Here is a 19,148-nt window from a genome sequence, read left to right as displayed (position 1 = left end):
GGACTCGGTGCAGGGACGCGAGGTCAAAACGTGCAGAGTTTGACACAAAAGAGTCGGTCAGATTTTTGTTAAAGCGAGAGGCTGCAGGTGAATAGAGAAAATACATTCAGAGAAATCAATTTGAAACGTTTGCCGCAGGAAAAAAAAAAAATTCTGTCATTTTATGTTTCTATATAAAATGGAAATGTCCAAAGTCACTGAGACTTTCAGCAGCGAAATCTAAATTATGGAACAAACTGGGTTTATATTTATGGGTTTGTTTTGTTGTTGATTTTTTTCAGATTTTTTTTTTGGGATCTTGTTTAGTCTGTTATTAATTTTCTTTGTCTCACTTACCCTTTGAGTCAGTCATTTAAGATAAGATAAGCCTTTATTGATCTCACAATGGAGAAATTTACTTGGTACATTCAGCTCTTAGGAACACTCAGGGTGAGCAAATAGGCAAGAAATGTGAGTAAATAGTAGTATCTTATATACAATGACTTCCAAGGACTTTGTGGGGACAAAAAGTACAAACAGTAAATAATAACTAAACAGACTATAACAGTGTTAGTGCAGGTTTACATCATAGAGCAAGTGGTTGATAAAGTGATGTAAATACAGGGATTACTGCACGTATTTCTGCAAAGGGGTTACTGCACATGTTACTTTACAGTCTTGTTGTTCGGTCTGACAGCAGTGGGGATGAAGGACCTGCTCCTTCTTGCACTGAGGGTGTCTCAGTCTGCCACTGAAAGAGCTGCTCAGCTCCTCTGCAGTCCCGTGCAGTGGGTGGGGAGGTGTTGTCCATGATGGAGGTGAGCTTGGCTAATACCCTCCTGTCCCTCACCTCCTCCACAGAGTCCAGCGCTGGCCCTCCTGACCAGCTTGTTAAGCCTGTTATTGTCCCGGGGCCCAGCACACGGCAGCGTAGTGGAGAGCAAAGTCACCACAGAATCATTGGTAGGGCGGGTCGTCTCATGATCGGAAGGTCAGGGGTTTGAATCCCGCCTCCTGATGGTGCACACTGTCGTTGTGTCCTTGGGCACTTCACCCACCTTGCCTCCAGTGTCTGCAGTGTGAATGAGCATGTGAATGGGTGAGTGGATCCTTGCTGTAAAGCGCTTTGAGTGCCTAATGTAGGTGGAGAAGTGTTATATAAGTTGAGACCATTTGCCGTCCTGCTCACTCCGAAGGACCTCAGTCCCCTCAGAAGGAGGAGACTATACTCTATGTACCCCCTGCCTCCAGGATCCTGCCAAAATGTCCACAATTGAACTCATTTATTAATGATTATAGAGTGATGTGTTCAAAATAAATCTACATTCTTGCTCAAATGGTCTCAAATTCAAACCTTTTACAGAAAAGTATCAATTTCACCTTTTTGTAAATCAAAATGATTCCAAGACGGTGATTCTGCCTTTTTTGCGATTCAAAGCTCAGTAAATCAGGCAGAAAATCAGGTAGAAATGAGCTTTAAACACCTTGAAAATATTGTTTTGTACAAGACAGGAGTGCGTGGCGTGTGTGGGAGCTCCTGAAGAAAGAAAACCTCACTTGATAAACTGACCTGAAGTCTGCACATGCTCGCGTATATGAAGGTTTGAAGGACCGTGAGCACGACGTGGTTTCTCGGTCATCTGTTCTGCGGAGGGACTTGAAGAGTGGATCTGATTGTTTGGGAGGAGCCGCGTCCTGCAGCAGCTTGTGGAGTCGCTCGCATAAATAATAAGTGCGTCGGTGCCAGTTCGAGTCGACGGCAACAGATGTGCGCGAGAAATGAGGTTACAGAGAGCGCTGTCGATGTTTAATTCAGCTTTGGAAACTTCCTCTAAACTTCACTTCACTTCTCACATGAGTCCAGGCAGAGACGACGACCGCGCTCTGCGTTTGATCCAGCCGTCACTGCCGCGAACTGTCAGGGGCCGCGCTGTCCCGGGACAAGAGATTGTAGAAGGGCAGAAGATTTAAGAAGCTGGAGAGATTAACCCTCGGAGTTTAAAGTTACTTAACAAGACTTTTTTTCGATACCTATGTTATTTTAATTAAGCTAAAATAACATGAGTATAAAAAGTATCATTCAGGACGTCCTGAAACAGCACAATAGAAAGCAACACAGGCCAGAATTTCCACTTTAGCGGCGATAAAAAGACAGAAAGGACATTATTACCTCCATTTATGTTTGGTACTAATATCCTTCAGTAAATCAAACTCATGGTGAAAGCATAAAAACGTGAGTATTGGCTCAACAAAGCAAGTCGTGAGCCATGTTTTAACCTCGTAACCCCCAGTTCTGAACCGCCAGTTCAAGTTTAAAAGCTTCTTGGGGAAAAAACGTTGAAATAGCGACAAAAGCGAGACATAAAAGAGGATGAAAACGCAGCAAAACAGGCGGGAAAAAAGACGAGAAAAACGCTCTGAAACAGGGACAAAACCCAGGAGGCGCTGCACCGTTTCAGAGGATCAGAGGAGGGTAGTGAGAGGCCACGGACTCAGGACTGGTTACCATGGTTTCTTTACTGGGATCTTAAACACAATTTTTTTTTACAAAGGTCCATCAAGGAGGGGACAACTGCAATCAAGGGTCTGTACAGGACAAAGAATAAATAAAAAACACTTAAAGGGATATTTCATTTCCTTGTTATCCAGAGAGTTGCTGATTTCTGGAGATTTTTTTGTATTTCACGCAGTTCTTATATTTGAAGAGTTTCGTGGTGCTAGGCTAATGCAAGGCTAGCGCATGTCTATGGTATCAGCTAGCCTGCACTAAAAACAGACTGACCCGCTCCACAGAGCACCTGAGGCAAATCACTTATAACACCAGACTAACCATATAAATGTCTGTGTCCATAGAATAGTTTCTGGAATATAACTGACCTGCATCACATGAATGATCACATTTTGAGGGACCATTTTCTAGCAGATCACTCCGCCGCTGCGTAGCTTATTCAACCACGAAGCTGATGCTGCTCAAATATAAGTTATTTTAAATGCAAAATGGTTAAAATTATTTTATCGACACAGACATTTATATGGTTAGTCTGGTGTTATAAGTGATTTGCCTCAGGTGCTCTGTGGAGCGGGTCACACTGTTTTTAATGCAGGCTAGCTGATACCATAGACATGCACTAGCCTTGCACTAGCCTAGCGCCACGAAACTCTTCAAACATAAGAACTGCTTGAATTACAAAAAAGAAATATCTCCAGAAATCAGCAACACTCTGGATAACTAGGAAATGAGGCCCTATGTCAAAAATCCTGAAATATCCCTTTAAAGCTCCGTGACTGAGTGGGGCAGAAAGCGGCCGTCAGGCTGACGTTCTAACTGGGGCTTACACAATAAACTTCACCAATTTGAAATTTTAACATATACTGGGGGGAAATTTACAAAATATAGTCCAGTGACGCTAATTTGCATGCAAGTTGGTCATTTTATACTCACTACTGCCACCTCAGGTCTTTCGCGTAACTGCAGCTTTTATATTAAGCTTCAGATTAGCAGCTTTTTGAGTGACAGTGCAGGATTTTAGAGGCAGTTGTGGTGAACAGGTCTGAGCTCATTCTACACGACATGGCTGGAACATGTAGGGGGAGGAAAATACTTACTTTTAACATTTTTAAACTCCGTATAGTCCCTTTAAAAGAGGCTGTAACTGTCTGACAAATCATTTCTAGTGCATTTAGCTTTGACTTCAGTGCAAAAAGCTTTCACTTGTGAGGCTTGCTCCATCATTGAGCTGATTCTTGTGTTCGTTCAGGGGATTTCTGTCTCGTTTAACAATTGAGTTCACCTTGAAGCCGCTCGCTCATGAACGCCACATCCCTACAGTGTAATGTAAAACTAAACTAACAATCACTTTTCGAGGTATTTCCACCTGACCGGCCTGCTCTCCCTCCACGCTCTCATCCCTGAAGCCAAAGCCTCCTCCAAATCCCTCAGTTCTGAGTCCAGCCGGGCATTGGTCACGAGCGAGGAGCGGCTTGGACACGGTGGACATCCAGCACCGTTCCTGCCGCCGCGAGGGGAATGTGTCGGGGGTTGAGCCGAGGCCGCGGCTGGACGATCCGTCAGACGCTGCTGCGGGTTTGTTTACGTTCGCACCTATAAGGGGGAGCGCTGAGAGTTTTTCGGTCCAAATGTTTACGCTGAGGTTTTGCTGCTTTTCCTTCACACTCGCGGTCGTATAAGTTCACGCGGTTTGTCATGAATCATGTAATTGTTTACTGTGGTTTCGCTCACGGCGCAGAGACAGGGGAAATATTCTGGATACATTACCTTTAAAGAGCGGTTCAGTGATGAAATGTCTCTCTACATTTACTTCAGTACTGCATTTACATAGAGTTTCTGAGGATCTGCTTTTGTCGTGTTTTTGATGCTTTTTTGTGGCGTTTTCATCCTCACTTGTGTCTTGTTTTTGTCACATGTCGCTATTTGGGTGCTTTTTTTCATGGAGCTTTTAGATTTGGGCCAAGTCGAAATGGAGAAAATGTGCTCTGTTAAAGTGGGGGTTAAGGCAAGACACTGGAGGTGAGCTGGGGGAGGGGGGGTGGCAATAAATGTAGAGAAAAATATTGCAATTTTTCTGTCATTTTATGTTTTCATGTAAAAATAAGGCATTTTGTGCATGAAAAAGGCCAAAATTGCCTATATTTTCAGCAACAAAAGCGAAATAGGATGGATCCTGATTTAAATGTATGGTTTTATTTTATTGACACATTAGTAGGGCTGGGCGAGTTTGGAATTTGGATTCGATTTTTTTGTTCAAAAGAAGAAGAAAAAAACAATAACTGTGGTCTTCCCTGGATGAACATGTAAACAGATTCTGCGGCCAAACAAAATAATTTTATGTTTGAAGAATGTCAGAGCTGGAGCTGCCTAAATCACACTGCACCAGCCCCTATGGCTCCTCCTGCAGGTGGTGGGTCCACAGAAGGACGGCCTCATGGTTCTAACCTGTTGGTCTCTCATAAGGGGCTTCTGAACCACTCTTAGTCTGACCCGTCACTGAGGACCTGTTTGCCCTGGGAGACCCTGCCAGGGGCACGAAGCCCCAACAGCAGAGCTCCAGGATCGTTCAGGTGCTCAAACCCTTCACCACGTTAAGGTGGCGATTCATGGAGGGGACTTTTCTGTTATTGACTAAAAACAGACTTGCTTTTTTTGCAACTGAAATGAACACTGGCCGCAGAGCATTAAAGTTTGTATTTTTTCCTCAAAAGTCAAATTTAAGTGCTTTAACAACACGGCAGTGGATAGCGCTCGTGCTTCACAGCTAGAAGGTCCGGGTTCAATTCCCACCTGCACGGGGCCTTTCTTTGTGCATGTTCTCCCCGTGTCTGCGTAGGTTTCCTCTGGGTACTCTGGTTTCCCCTACCACTAAAAAACATGTACAATAGGTGAATCCTCCAGCCAGGTGTTTCTGACCACCAGCCTGGTTACACATCATGGAGATGGGTCCCCGAGCGCCGGCCAAAGCTGGCAGCCACTGCTCCTACAGGTCACCCCAGCGGCTTTGAGGATGGGTCAAATGCAGAGAATGAATTTCCCTACGGGGATTAATAAAGTAACCTTAACCATAAGCAACCTTAACACCCACTTCAGACCAAGGCAAGGTGAGGTACCTTTCCTCACGATGCCCTCAGGCGACCAGCAAAAGCACTAGCACGAGGTTGTGTTTGTAAGATGGCCGCTTCGCCTTCGACCAAGACCATCTGGCCCCTTGTCTTTGTCAGAGAAATGTAACCTAATGATCGAACGCTTGGTTAAAATGTTCCACTACGGCTGTCTCGCTTGCACTAATTTGACCCATAGTAATTCTCTCAATGCTGTTGCTTCTATAAACAGTGGAGCTGGACTGATTTTTCCAGGCCGACCTGTGGGCTGGCACGCTCTCCCCCCGGGTATCCATCATTTGTATTGGCAGAATCGTGGCTCCGGAGATTGGCTCCTGCCCCTACTGTACGTGAGACTCATTTGTTTGACTGGGCACCGGTCGATCCGCCCCAGAACACGGATCAAACCGATACGACGCACCCCTCGCTCACTCACGCGCCGCTTCACGGAGACGCAATGGAAAAAGCAGCAGCGGAATCGGCAATTAGGGTTTCATCGAGTCAGAGAAATTATGAGGAAAACAAGGGAATAGGAAACCGCAGTAGTTAATCGTCTACAACTGTTTGGCCCGAGGGGCGACGGTGCACTCGGAACGTCCCGGGTCGGAGCGCGTTTAGACGTCCAGGAGTCGAGCGAGGTCAGCGGGATGAGTTACAGAAGTGCAGGGTGAATCCGGAAACACTAGTGGAAAAGAACGAGTCTTTTTATGTTTTCATATAAAAAATAAGGTTATTTGGAGAACATGCCAGAATCGACGATCACGCATTAATGATGGATATTGCGGCTGCAGGTTTAACGTTATGGTTTATTTTGTCGATATATTTGTTACAAAGATGTTTTGTGAAGGGATTCTTGTTTTTTTAATTAATAGTGAAAGGAAATAAAAGTTCCACCTTGTTTTTTGGGGTTCAAAGCTCAGTAGATCAGGCTAAGAAGCTGCCAGCGAGATGGATCCATCTGTCGTAAGTAATAATTATCATCATTTTATTTCAGTGAAGCAACAAATCTGATGTAGAGAAGTTGGGCAGAAAAGTTTTATTTATTATACGGCTCTTCACAACGCAAGTCGAACGCTCCACTGACTCGAATGCAGAGCCGCCTTTGCCAACGGGCCGGCAGGGGCTGGAGCTCAGGGGCCGACCATAATCAAGGGCCTATCAGAGTTAAGGGAAAAAAAGGAAAAGGTGATGACTGAGTGACCGTCTGAGATGATTGTGCTAAGCTCCTGTGTGTACCTGGAGTAGGCCCGCCCTGCCTGGCCCAGAGGGATACATGTAGGAGTAGCAGGGGTAGGGTTTTTGTGGGATTTAGGGCTAGGGTTTGTGCCGAGCAGGGGTGGGGGCCTACAATTCTGTTTAAGCCCCGGGGCCAATGGGTACATTAACGTTCTCCCATTGGTAGTTTATTTTTTTCAGAGGTCCTTTTTCAGAAAATCATGACCGCTGCCAATGGCAACAGATTTCGTGCTTGTAATACAGGTCTTTCATATCACTCCAGTCGTCGAGGACACTGTCTCTGTCTCCGTCCCTGTGAGAGAAGTCGTGTGAATCGCTCGTGAAGTTAACCTCTTAACTCCCGCCTGAACCGAGAGGATCTTTTTCCTCACGTCATCAGATTTTTTTTCCATCATTTTTTTGTTGGGTGTTCAACTCATTTTTGTAACTTTTTGGTCATTTTTTGGGTCATTTTTTGGTCAAATTTGTATCACTTTTCTGTCATTTTTTTCGTAAATTTTTATCAAATTTTTGTCATTTTTTTTTTGTCATTTATTTGCCACATTTTTGTCTTTTTTTGTCCATTTTTTGTCAATTTCTTGTGACATTTTTGTGACATTTTTGTGACATTTTTGCCACTTTTCCATCAATTTTTTGTTGGGTATTCAACTCATTTTTGTAACTCTTTGGTCATTTTTTTGGTCATTTGTTGGTCAAATTTTTATCACTTTTCTGTCATTTTTTTCCGTCAATTTTTATCAATTTTTTGGTCATTTTTTTGCCACATTTTTGTCTTTTTTTCGTCAATTTCTTGTGACATTTTTGTGACATTTTTGCCACTTTTCCATAAATTTTTCGTCTCTTTTTTGTCAATGTCTTCTCACTTTTTTGTCACATTTCCATCATGGTCTTCGTCTCAGTTTTGTTGCTATTTTCACAGCTTTTTTCCAGAAGCTTTTGGACTGGGGTAAAGCCAAACTGGAGAAAATGTGCTCGGTTCAGGTGGGAGTTAAGGGGTTAACAGGAGTCCCAAGTTTCAATTTACCCCGAGACCCACCACCATTCCTCCAACTGCACCTTCAACTACGTATAGGCCAGTAGCCTTTCGGTCTTCATAAAAGTGCATGAAGTGTATTTTGTGTGTGTTCAGTTGACTAATGGCCGTATAATAAATAACCTTCAGGGCAAAACAAAACCTTCGCCCTGTCGGTACTTTATTATTCTCCCGATAATGACCAGCGTTCTACACATTATCCCTTACTGAAATGTTTAAGCTACTGACAGGAAGTGACATAGATAGAGGTAAAGGTCATAGCAGTTTGACTCATTTGCCATTAACATAACATGGTTGGCATGGCAACAGTTTACAAATGCCTCTATCTATGTCACTTCCTGTCAGTGTCCAATTTACTGCAAAAATAGATACAGACGGCATCTCGTCATAGAAGAGGGCGTGGCTTCGCCGAGGGGGAAAATAGAATCTTTAGAGAAACACAATTTTCCCTCTTTTTAGCCATTTTCTGGTGGAATATCAACTTATTTATCACATAAATAAAGTCAAGTGTAAATCGGGCCCATATGGATATTTTCTCACAGCAGATTGTTCAGTAGAAGTGAAAAAACGGCAGTTGTAGCAAGCGCTAGCTAACCGTTAGCATTAGCCCGATGCTAACATGTAGCATGAAGTTAGCATTCTCCGTTATTCATGTATTTATGGGCTGTTGAACCACTTTGCTCCTCCCCATGTCTTTGTATCTTTATTTAGTAGAAACTATATTCATATTTCAGCATTTGTTAAAGTAGTTTTTGAATAATTAGAGAAAGTTTAGTTTTTTTTCAACATTGTTTTCCCCCTTAACTGTTTTCAAAAATGACCATATATGGGCGATTCCAGAGATGCCGTCTGTATCTATACAGCATATCCTTTCAAAATAATGTCCAGTTTCACTTTCTTTTTAAATCTGAAATAGTTCCAAGTACCCCCTGAGAAGTCCTCGAGTGCCCCAAGGGGTTCCCGTACCCCTGGAGTCTGAAGGAGCTGCAGAGGTGGAGATGTTCTTGTAAGATTATTACAGATTATTGCGGGTGGCGTCTTTCACTAAGGAAATGACCATATTTGGATTACAGATTGTTGTCAGGGGGATTCTGTGCGTCAGGTGGATACCAAACATGTCAGTAATTATGAAAGAATAAGCATTAGGGTGAGTCAGGTCTATTTTTTACTCTGACATTAAAACAAGATATCAAAATAAACCGTTTTGATGCCGCGTTTAAAGTGAAGCTCTTTGCGGCGAAAGTCTCTTCATTCTATCAAACCTGCGCTGAACACATTACACGTCGAGTTTCACGAGAGCTTAAAAAGCGGCGGGACATGTGTCGGAGGAGATACCGGCGCCGACTCTCCGTCCTGGGACCGCGGATTTGGTCTGTGCTTTTAATTTCCATGAGCAGGATCCATGCGCCGAATAATTACAGCTCTTCTCCCTCAGCTCGAGAAGCCGCCGCCGCCGCCGCTCGCACGATGTCCCGCCTCCCTGGCATTTACGTGAACGGCGTCCATATGTGAGGAGAAGTAAAGGAAGACGACTCCAGCAATCAAACCGAGCTCATTCAGAGGTTAATTACAGCATATCAGTGTCATCTTCCAACCGCACAAAAGTGGCCCGAGTTCAGAGTTTCTACTGTATTTAACGCTCTATTTGCAATTGAAAGTACTTTTAGGTGCGTGGTATTGGTATTTCAATATAATAGCGTTCAGTGCTGATTGCAAAACATGGAAAACTGGACTATACAGAGTTTAAGAATGTTTAAACTAAGTATTTTCCTCTCCCTACATGTTCCAGCCATGTCCTAATGTGTAGAATGAGCTCAGACCTGTTCACCACAACTGCCCCTAAAATCCTGCGGTCACTCAAAAAGGTGTTAATTCGGGTCTGAAGTGCCGCCATGCACGAGCTTAAAGTGATAGTCTGTAAGTTTGCAAAGTGAGGAGAGAAAGAGTGAAAGCAAACGATCAAATTCTTTCCCTCTTGGACCAGAAAGCAACTCCTAGTTTGAAAAATGAGGCAGGACAGAATTTTCAAATGTAAAGGATCAAGCTCCTCCCCCTCTCTCCTGATTGGACCTGACAGGCTGCTTCACAGGAAAAGCTCGTCTCATTGGTCAAAGTGGTGTCCCGGGGTTTCTGATTAGGGACTTTATTTTTTGATTTTACTTATGTTTCCTCAAATTACAGACCCAGATGGTCAATTATTCACAATATATTAAATTTGCAAAACATTTAAACTTACAGACTGTCACTTTTAGATCTTGGCCCATCTGCTCAGGCACTCCCATCCAGTGTTAATTTTGACAACATATTTTAATTTAGTTTTAGTCTTAGTCTTTTGACGAAAATGTAATTCGATTTTAGTCTAATTTTGTTTACTTTGCATTGATAATATTCATTATAATCATATTTAATAAAGCTCTTCTGCTTCATGGAGCTGCTTCCACATGAACAAAGCTCAGAGCTGCTCCTTTGGCAGTGAATTTCCATGATCTGAGGCTCTTTCAGACGGTCAATAGAAGTTTGGATGATTTTAGTCTCTCCCTTTCATTTTTATTTAGTCTTATTTTAGTCGACTGAAATATCTGGACATTTTAGTCATAGTTTTAGTCTCATGAGAAACTTTTCATTTAGTTTTAGTCCAATTTTAGTCGTCAAAAATATCACTTTGACTAAAATTAAGACTAAATATTTTAGTCGACGAAATTAACACTGCTCCCATCGGCCCTGGATCTATAGCCTGAATCTCTCCTTCTGTGGTTCTCCTCGAGGTTTCTCTTTTTTTCCCTGTGGGTTATATTTTTATTGCTCTGTTTTATTGCTTTAATGTTCGGTGCCGCCCTGTGAGACTCCTATTGTGATATTGGGCTATACAAAACCATTGATTGATTGATTGATTGATTGATTAATATAGAACCTGCAGTTACGCATAACACCTGAGATGGCAGTAGTGAGCATGAAATAACCAACTTGCATCTAGTCCCTTTAATCTTTGTTTGACCAGGAAAGTCTCATTGAGATTAGGAATCTCATTTCCAGGGGAGTCCTGGCCCCAGAGGGGAACCTATTGTACATGTTTCTAGAGGGGAAACCGGAGTACCTGGAGGAAACCTACGCAGACACAGGGAGAACAGGCAAACTCCACACAGAAATGCCCCGTCCAGGTGGGAATCGAACCTGGGACCTGTGATGCAGGCGCTAACCACTGTGCCACCGTACCGGCCATTTTTATGCAAAAAACGGCATCTTCTTGGGTAAATGTCTTGAAATGTGCTTGAATTAGGACAATAAAAGGTTTGGACTGTCCTGAAATGAGAGCCAATGGAACAGGCATTCATTTGCTTAAAATAAGAGAAATTTACTTTACCCTTGAAATAAGATAAAAAGTCCAAGGCAAGAAAAATCAGCCCTGTTCCATTTCCATTAGGGTCCAAACCAACTCAAAATGAGCACAAATTCAAGCACTTTTCAGTCATTTTCATCTTAGATTAGATATATTTTTTTCTCAAAAATGACAGAAATCTTGCAGTACATTTCCTTTTCATCTTTCCCTTTTTCACCTGCAGTGCCCAAGACCTTTGCCATTGAGAAACTGCAGTAATGTGACCTGCCAGTGAAAGACATGGAAAGAATAAGAACTGAAGCTGAACCTGTCATTGGCCTCAGCGTTTTGCCGCACATTTCTCACCCACTATGATCAATCTATGGAAAGCGCGGTCGCCCGGCAGCTATAGCGGTTAGAAGAAGTCAAAGCTGAGGCTGAGCTGGAGTCTATAGAACTTAAAGGCCAGATTGGAAAAGTGGCTTTCCAACCACAGTCCGTCACTAAAAGTATCAACATCTGACAGTTAATCTAATAAATCAATCTTTCAGAGACATGTGGATGTGATTCTGAAGCTTCTCCTCGTTGTTTCTCACACAGAATAAGAACAATCCATAACCCGGAGTGAGTCCAATTCATATTTCATGGGCGCGACGGAATATTTTCATGATCCACCCCCCCCTCGTGCCAAATCGTGTCACCGTGAGGCGGCGACTTGCACAATCTGGAAACGCTCCGATGTAGAGACAAACGTTTTCTTCATTAACACCAGCTCATAGAAAGACATATTCACTTCATCTGAAAACAACAGTCAGTTCTCAAGTCCAATAAAAGTTTACGTTACTCCATCAAATTATTACTCAAGTTAAGTATTCAAGGTAGAAAGTACAAATCAGCTTAAATTAGTGGTGTGAAAAGTAACTTTAAGGCTTCAAAAACATGAAAATCCACCTCCTGCAGCGCCACCTACTGTTCTGGAGGCTATAGGCTTTTAAAATGAACAAAACAAACATATACGTTTTACTTTGGACCCTTAGAAAGTATTATTTCTTTCAAATGTTGTGGAGTAAAAGTATACGAGCGGCTTTTTAACTTTCTGCATTGTTGATCTAAAGGACTTTTTTTTTTTACTTTGACATTAAGGCAGGTGAATAGGGAAACTTTTACATTTAGAGATATCATTTTGAAACTTTTGTTGTAGATTACAGACATAAATATGAGAAGCTGCATTGCAAGTTTTTTCTCATTTTATGTTTTCATATGCCCCAAATTTTCTGTTTTTGGCCACAAACCCTTAAAGCAGTACTAAGTAACTCATGCCCCTAAAGGCCATAAGCGCCACTGCGGGTGTCATAGCACGATACGATGCTCTGATATGATTTTTGACTCATTAATTGTCCGTGAGAGTAAATACTGCACTGACAGAAAAGACCAAGGGACAGAGGGATATTGTACATCCAATTACACAATCATATTTTTCACTCAAACTTGGCTGTAAATACTGTTTAAGTGGTGCTAGCCCGCAGTTAGCTTTGCCCGTTAGCCTGCTTCTTCTTCATGATTACATTAGTGTGTATTGGTGGCTCCGACCCGGTTTCTGGCCAGAAACACCAGGGGGAGATGAAAGACCCCCAGAGGGATGACAAAAAGGATTTACAGTATTATGGTAAACAAGTTGGGTTTTTTTAAAGAATGGATCGAGCCAGGTTTAAATTTATGGTTTTATTTTGTTGACAAGTTTCAAGTATCAAAGACTTTTTCAGGGGGATTTTGGATTTCTTGTTAGTGTAAAAATGGAAATTTCACCTTGTTTTTTGACATTTGAAACTCAATGAAACCCTCTGAAAAACGTTCAAAAATACACTTTCCAAAGGCTGGAAAGTTTGAAGTCTTTAGATGCTACTGAATTTCATGGAGAGACTGTCCCAACAATGTGAGAAAAATGCATTTTGAGTAAAAAATGGCCCTTAAATTGACAATTTCCCAAAACATTGAATCAGTGCAATAATTAAACAGTGAAGATTAGGTGTTTCTGTTTTGTTTCCAGGTGAAAGTTCATAGAGATTTGGCCCAAAACTTAAAAAAAAAGAGTTTTGCCTGTACATGTCGCGTCTCCCCTTAGTGTTTTTCCTCTTGAATTCACTCACTCTCGAGGACACGTGGGAAAGAGGTCCCCGTTTACTTTAGCCGCCGCATGAGCATACCTCCAATCGTCAGGCAAAACAAGCGCGCTTACCCAGCTAAGTGATCTAACCCAGTCCAGACGTACGTGTTAAGATTAGCGTCCGCGGGGGGTTCGCTTTGTTGTATCTCGGTTGGATCTGGAGCGCCCCCGCTGTCACGCCGGGCCTTACACAAACCTCGCATGTCTGGAGGATTTCGCAGTTCAAACTTGAGGCGGGGGTAATCTCGGCGGAGCGGCAGCCAGCAGCGCTCGCCCCACACTCAGGGGATGAGTGAGGCCTGACGGGAGCCGGCTCTTCAAGAGGGGGGGGGGAGCCAATGGTCGACTGGGCTCTGGGTAAAACAAGCACAGAGAGGCCAGAGCTGAGGGCCAAGGACAACCTTCACTAAGTCCGGAGGGGAATTAAATATATGTTGAGACATTAGTTTTGGAAAGAAATGTCCAAACAGAAAATCTCCTAATGTTTTCCCTGAGCTTTATTTGGAAGGATTCACAAACCTGCCACATTCATCTTTGTCTCCACTTTTGGACACCTTTATCACATAAGAATATAACCTTAGTTCACACGTGCTGAAAGACAAGACGTTGAACTTCATGACAGTTTTTGTTTCACGTGGATAGGTCCAGCCGTTAAAGAGATATTACCCATTAAACAAGTCGAAAATTCAGCGTTTTGATGGTTGCCATAGTTACCGCAGTAACAGTCTTAGCTCCACAGCTAAGACGGCAACGTATGACTAATTTTCACTCTTTTTAGACAATTTCTGGCGGACTATAAGCATATTTAGCACACACAAATAAAGTCAAGTCAAAATCGGGGCATTATGAGTGTTTTTTTTTTACAGCAATTTGTCCGATAGAAGTGAATAAACTGGCGCTCGACACAAGCAGCTAGCATTAGCATGAAGCTAAGCGTAGCAATATTTGGGCTGTGAACTGCATTGTTCCTTTTCCGTGTCTCTGAATTTTTTTTTACTAGAAAGCGCATCCATAATTCAGCGTGTGTTTTTTCTTTTTGCTCCTTGTTTCCCCGCTAGAATGTGACCTTATTGTGGATGAAGCTAGCTGGATCTTTGATAATTTGCTGTTTGATAGCTAAATGCTAACAGTTATAGGAAATACATAAAAAGTGTAACACATAGAAATCACAGAAATGCCTTTAGCTATCTGAACCTTTATCATTAACATATTATAAAATTATGTTTAATGGCCATTGGATGTGTATCCGATACCAGAAAAAGCAGAAACTTAACTGTATTTGAGTTAGCATTTAGCTTATTATGCTTTTATACACTAATTTGTATCTTAAGTAAAATCTCTAAAGGTCTGTACATTCATTAATGATTTCTTTGACCTAAAAGTGGTCGATGGTTGACAGCTGAAAACATCTACATGTAGAATAGACTGCCTAATTCGACAGTAAAATTTAGGAAATCATGCACTACAACGAGAAGTAGTACAACTCGACAAGCCTTCTGTTTTGATTGTACACCGGCAAATATGCGAGAAAAAAACCATTAAAAACTCTTTAATACAGCAATCAATGTTTCTGAAACTCAACAGAGAGTTACTGAACATACTTATTTCTCAGACTCATTAGCCAAAAATGCCGAACCAACTGCTAAAAAAATAATATTTACTAAAGTCATTACTTCCTGGGTTAGCATAGCTGCTGCGCCGTTAGCATCGATCCGAGTGCCGATTATTACTTTTATAGGAGTAGGTACAGTATTTTTGGCTAATGGGTCTGATAAATAAGTATGTTCAGTAACTCTCCGTTCAGCTTCAGAAACATTGATTGTGGAATAAAGAGTTTTTTTGTAGTTTCTCGCACATCTCGGGACCCGGAAGTAGAGCTGTGACGTCACCACATAACAAACGAGATCTGCCATCTTTGCAGCTGTTAGCATACATTTCCATTGACTAACATTAGCTAAAAAACAGTATAAAAAGTGGAGAAAAAAGCCGTGGAACAGCTCCGCTAGCTGCTGAGTTACTGCTGGTAAATACATTTAACTCACTGTGGTGTCCAAGTGCTTTAATGTGAACAATAACACCAGTGTTTTAAAATCTCATTAGTTTACAATTGCTGCTAATCCCATGATGCTTAGCAATATGACATCACATTCCCGAACTCTATCCGATATAATATCAAAGTTCTGCATTTAAGTTTGGCATTCTTCTAGTTTGGACATGGTTTACACCCAGTTTAAACATTATGTTTTTCAATTTTGGTGGATTTCAGAATCAGATTGATTACGAAAATTGGCTCTGACGTTGCTCCAGCTTTTATTATTTGAGGAGAGGACAAACTTTTGCCATGACCTATGCTGCTGATTGGATCAATAGCGCTTCATTTTAGCCCATCACACATTAAACATCAATCTAGTTCAGTGATTTGATCGTAGCCTGGTCAAATTTGCTCCTGTTTTTTCTCCGTCCTCCTTGTCTGAATGAATTGCCGCCTGCCACCTTCTGTTTACTCGCTCGCGTTAGCTTAGCTTTCAGCGCCACGCCAAGTGACTGATTCCATCTCAGCGGAGGAGAACCAGCGGCTGATGATGATAAACACGGGTCGCCTCATTTGACTCGGCTGTAATCATTTGTGCGTCACACTCCGGGAACCACGAGGGCCCCCCCGCAGCTCAGCGCGGCCCCGGCTGCTGTTCGAGCTCATTTAGCGTTAGCATGAAAGAGGAGCTTATGCATGAAGGGAAATGCTAATGAGTTCAACTTAATGTAACTTTGGAATTAATGGCTTCTAAAAAAAAAAAAAAGAAAAGTTTCTTGGAAAATTTGAATGACGATTCAAAACTTGTTAAAACTTATGATTAAAAGCAACATTTCTACCTAAGGGAACATCTTATTTAAACTTTATTTAAAGCACATAGGTATCAACATGTCTCTTTACAAGCTTGTATTCACTCACTTGCACTTGGTTTGTTGAGAGCCACAGATATTCTGTACTGGTCACATGTTAGTCCAGTCAACATCTTTGCTTAATTGAAAGTATTGGAGTATTTGCAGTAGAAAATATTAGAATATTCAAGCAAGGCAAGGCATGTTTATTTATTCCCGCCATTTTGTACACAAGGCAACTCAATGCGCCTCAAAGTAAACTAAGTAAGTGCTTTATTTGTCATTGTACAATAGTGTTCAGGTGTTAGTCCTGAGCCGCTGCCTTTAGCCTTCTCTGAAAGAGTGCACCACATTCTGGGTTTGTCCCTATTTCAGAGCGTGGTGTCCTGCACTGGCCAGCTCCTCCTCCTTCCTCTTCCTCCTGCACAGCTCCCTCCGCTCCACAATAGTCTTTCACCGTCTCCTGGGAAGAGCTTAGCAGTTCATCAGTTTTGTTCTCCAGTGAACATCCATTAGGCATGTGTGGCTTAGCTGTGGGTCTCGCCCGGATACCTCCTCGTTTGTCCCTCCCTTGTTTCCTGTAGCTCCTCTTGTGACGCCTCCACTGTGCTGCAGGTGTGGGGGGGCTCTTGGTGCCTCTTCAGTGCAAGTGTCGTAGCCTCTTGAGTTCTCAACAGAAACAGTACTCAAGTAAAGTATTCATACTACTTCATTCATACTGTGTTGGCTTGGCGGTTTTATTGTGATTGCATAACATCACTTTTGAATGAAATAAATAAATAAAATGAAATGGAAAAAAAAGGAAAAAATGAAGTATAGATGTCCTAAAACTATACCTATGCATCTAGATTTTTTTTAATTTTTTATAGCAAACAATGAAATGAAATAAAATATTAGTTATGCTCCAAACTCATTGCTAACTTTCTGAACATAATTGTAAAATCCCAATTCTTATAGGGACAGAGCTAGAAAACGAGTTTATGAAACTGATACAAATGCTTTAAAAAATAAAGGCATAGTGCTTTTCCCCATGTATGCCTGAGTTAAATAAAGGAGGACAAAACTTATTTCGTTCCACCACTAGAAAAAAAACAAAATAATGTATAGTGCCTTTAAGGGGGCTAGATGCAAGTTCACCATGTTATACTCACGACTGCCACCTCAGGTCATACTTGTAACTGCAGCTTCTATATTAAGCTCGTGCATGACGGCACTTCAGACATAAGTAACACGTTTCTGAGTGACAGTGCGGGATTTTAGAGGCAGTTGTGGTGAACAGGTCTGGGAAATACACAGCTTTAACATTTTTAAACTCCATATAGTCCCGTTAAGTAAATTTACTTCTGACTGAAGCATGGCTGCCAATCTGCAATCTCTTTTTCATCAAGCACTTCCTCATTCAGACACTATTTAGCAAACGTAATACAGTTTGTACAGCAAAGTGTTCTGCCCAAAGACACAACGATACCGACACACGAACACACGAACCGCAGACCAAATTCTCTAACCACTGAGCCACCATTACTCATGTGTGGGTAAAAAGCTGGCCGTTGTCTTCTTTAGGGCTGGCCTCAGTGTTTCAAATCTTGGCAAACGATTAACCATTAGCTTCCCCAAATCTCCTTGATTGTGATTGGATTTTTTTTTTTTTTTTAAGAATATCTAAGCTGAGAAACAGCCAAATCACTAAATTATGAAACTAAATGGATTGGATAATGGATTTAGTCTTAATCATCCACCACTTAGTTTTGTATTAAACACCCTGATAATAGAATATGACACACGTCTGTTTGGCAGAATATGATTTCAGTCTCTGCCTCCTGCTGGACAGTTTACCCCAGTGCTCCTTTATCCGACCTGCGTTTAATACGAAGCGGCTCCTTCAGCTGGGACCGCACTCAATTACTACAACATCTCCCCGGACGCAGCCACCAATCACAGCGCTCCCGTCCCACCAATCACGCCGAGCCCCCGCGGGCCCCGGGACGATTAACGCCGGGTGAACCTCGCAAGCGGGTGAGAACGTTCCTGTCCTGACTGTGTTGTAAGACAGAAGTAATCGGAGGGAAAACGACGCTTGGAACTGAGGTTGTTATTAGAAAGTGTCAGGGCACCATGGCGTTCGGTCTCCATGGAAACGGATGGCGCTCTAGCTCGCGGCGATGTAGAGAGAGTTCAGCGAGGTTCAGCTGCTTTAAATGAATGAACGGGATGAACAAATGTAAATGACAAGCGGGACTCACAGATATTTATGATGGTGTTTACAGCACGGGTCACAGCCTGAAGCCACTTTGATGAAATAAAAACTATGGAGAGCTTTGACTTTACATCCTGATCCACTAAAGCAGAGGCAGGACTGCAAGGGGGCCCTGGAGCCTTGTCTGGTCAGAGTTTCAAGTCTTGAGAGATGTTATTTGGGCAAATTAAATGAGGGAAAAATAAACTTGAGGAGGAAAGAGGTTCGGAATTACAAAATGAATCACAAGAATCAGCACCTGTTGAAGAAGAACATTCAATCCAGGTCTCAGCAAACAACCAGACAGACGAGAAACTTCATAAACAAGTAAAGAAGTCGAATGGTTTGTAATTATAATAATTACTTTTAGTTTACAAACTTACCTGTACCACATGGTGGGAGCAAAGGGGAGGCGTGGTCTTTGTCGGCCATTTTAAAATCTCAGGCTGAACCATGTGGCCGGGGGGAAAGCTTTGAGTTTCCTTTTTGTATTTGTTTTTTGGTTTGTATCTTGTCTTTATTCATTCGATTTGAACACTTGTCATTTTGGACTCCCAACTTATTCATTTTATGTACAATGTGAAAACTTGCTAAACTTGTATTTGGAACTTATCCATCACGCTAATGGGACTTACCGGTGGGAGGTCCTTTCCCATGAGGAGAGGTATAAAGCTGTAGTCACAGGAGGCCA

At 42.2% G+C, this 19,148-nt stretch overlaps 1 protein-coding gene across 1 annotated transcript in view; it reads left to right on the top strand.

Moving 5' to 3' along the window:
• Positions 1-19,148, top strand: part of LOC306975537 (protocadherin-16-like) — a 327,999-nt gene that overhangs the window by 221,040 nt on the left and 87,811 nt on the right. The gene's annotated exons all lie outside the window — the stretch shown is intronic.

Source organism: Gobius niger (genome assembly GCF_951799975.1).
Source record: "Gobius niger genome assembly, chromosome: 1".
Lineage (NCBI taxonomy): Eukaryota > Metazoa > Chordata > Actinopteri > Gobiiformes > Gobiidae > Gobius > Gobius niger.
Note: the sequence above shows the minus strand (reverse complement) of the source record. Positions and strands in the feature narration are given on the sequence as shown.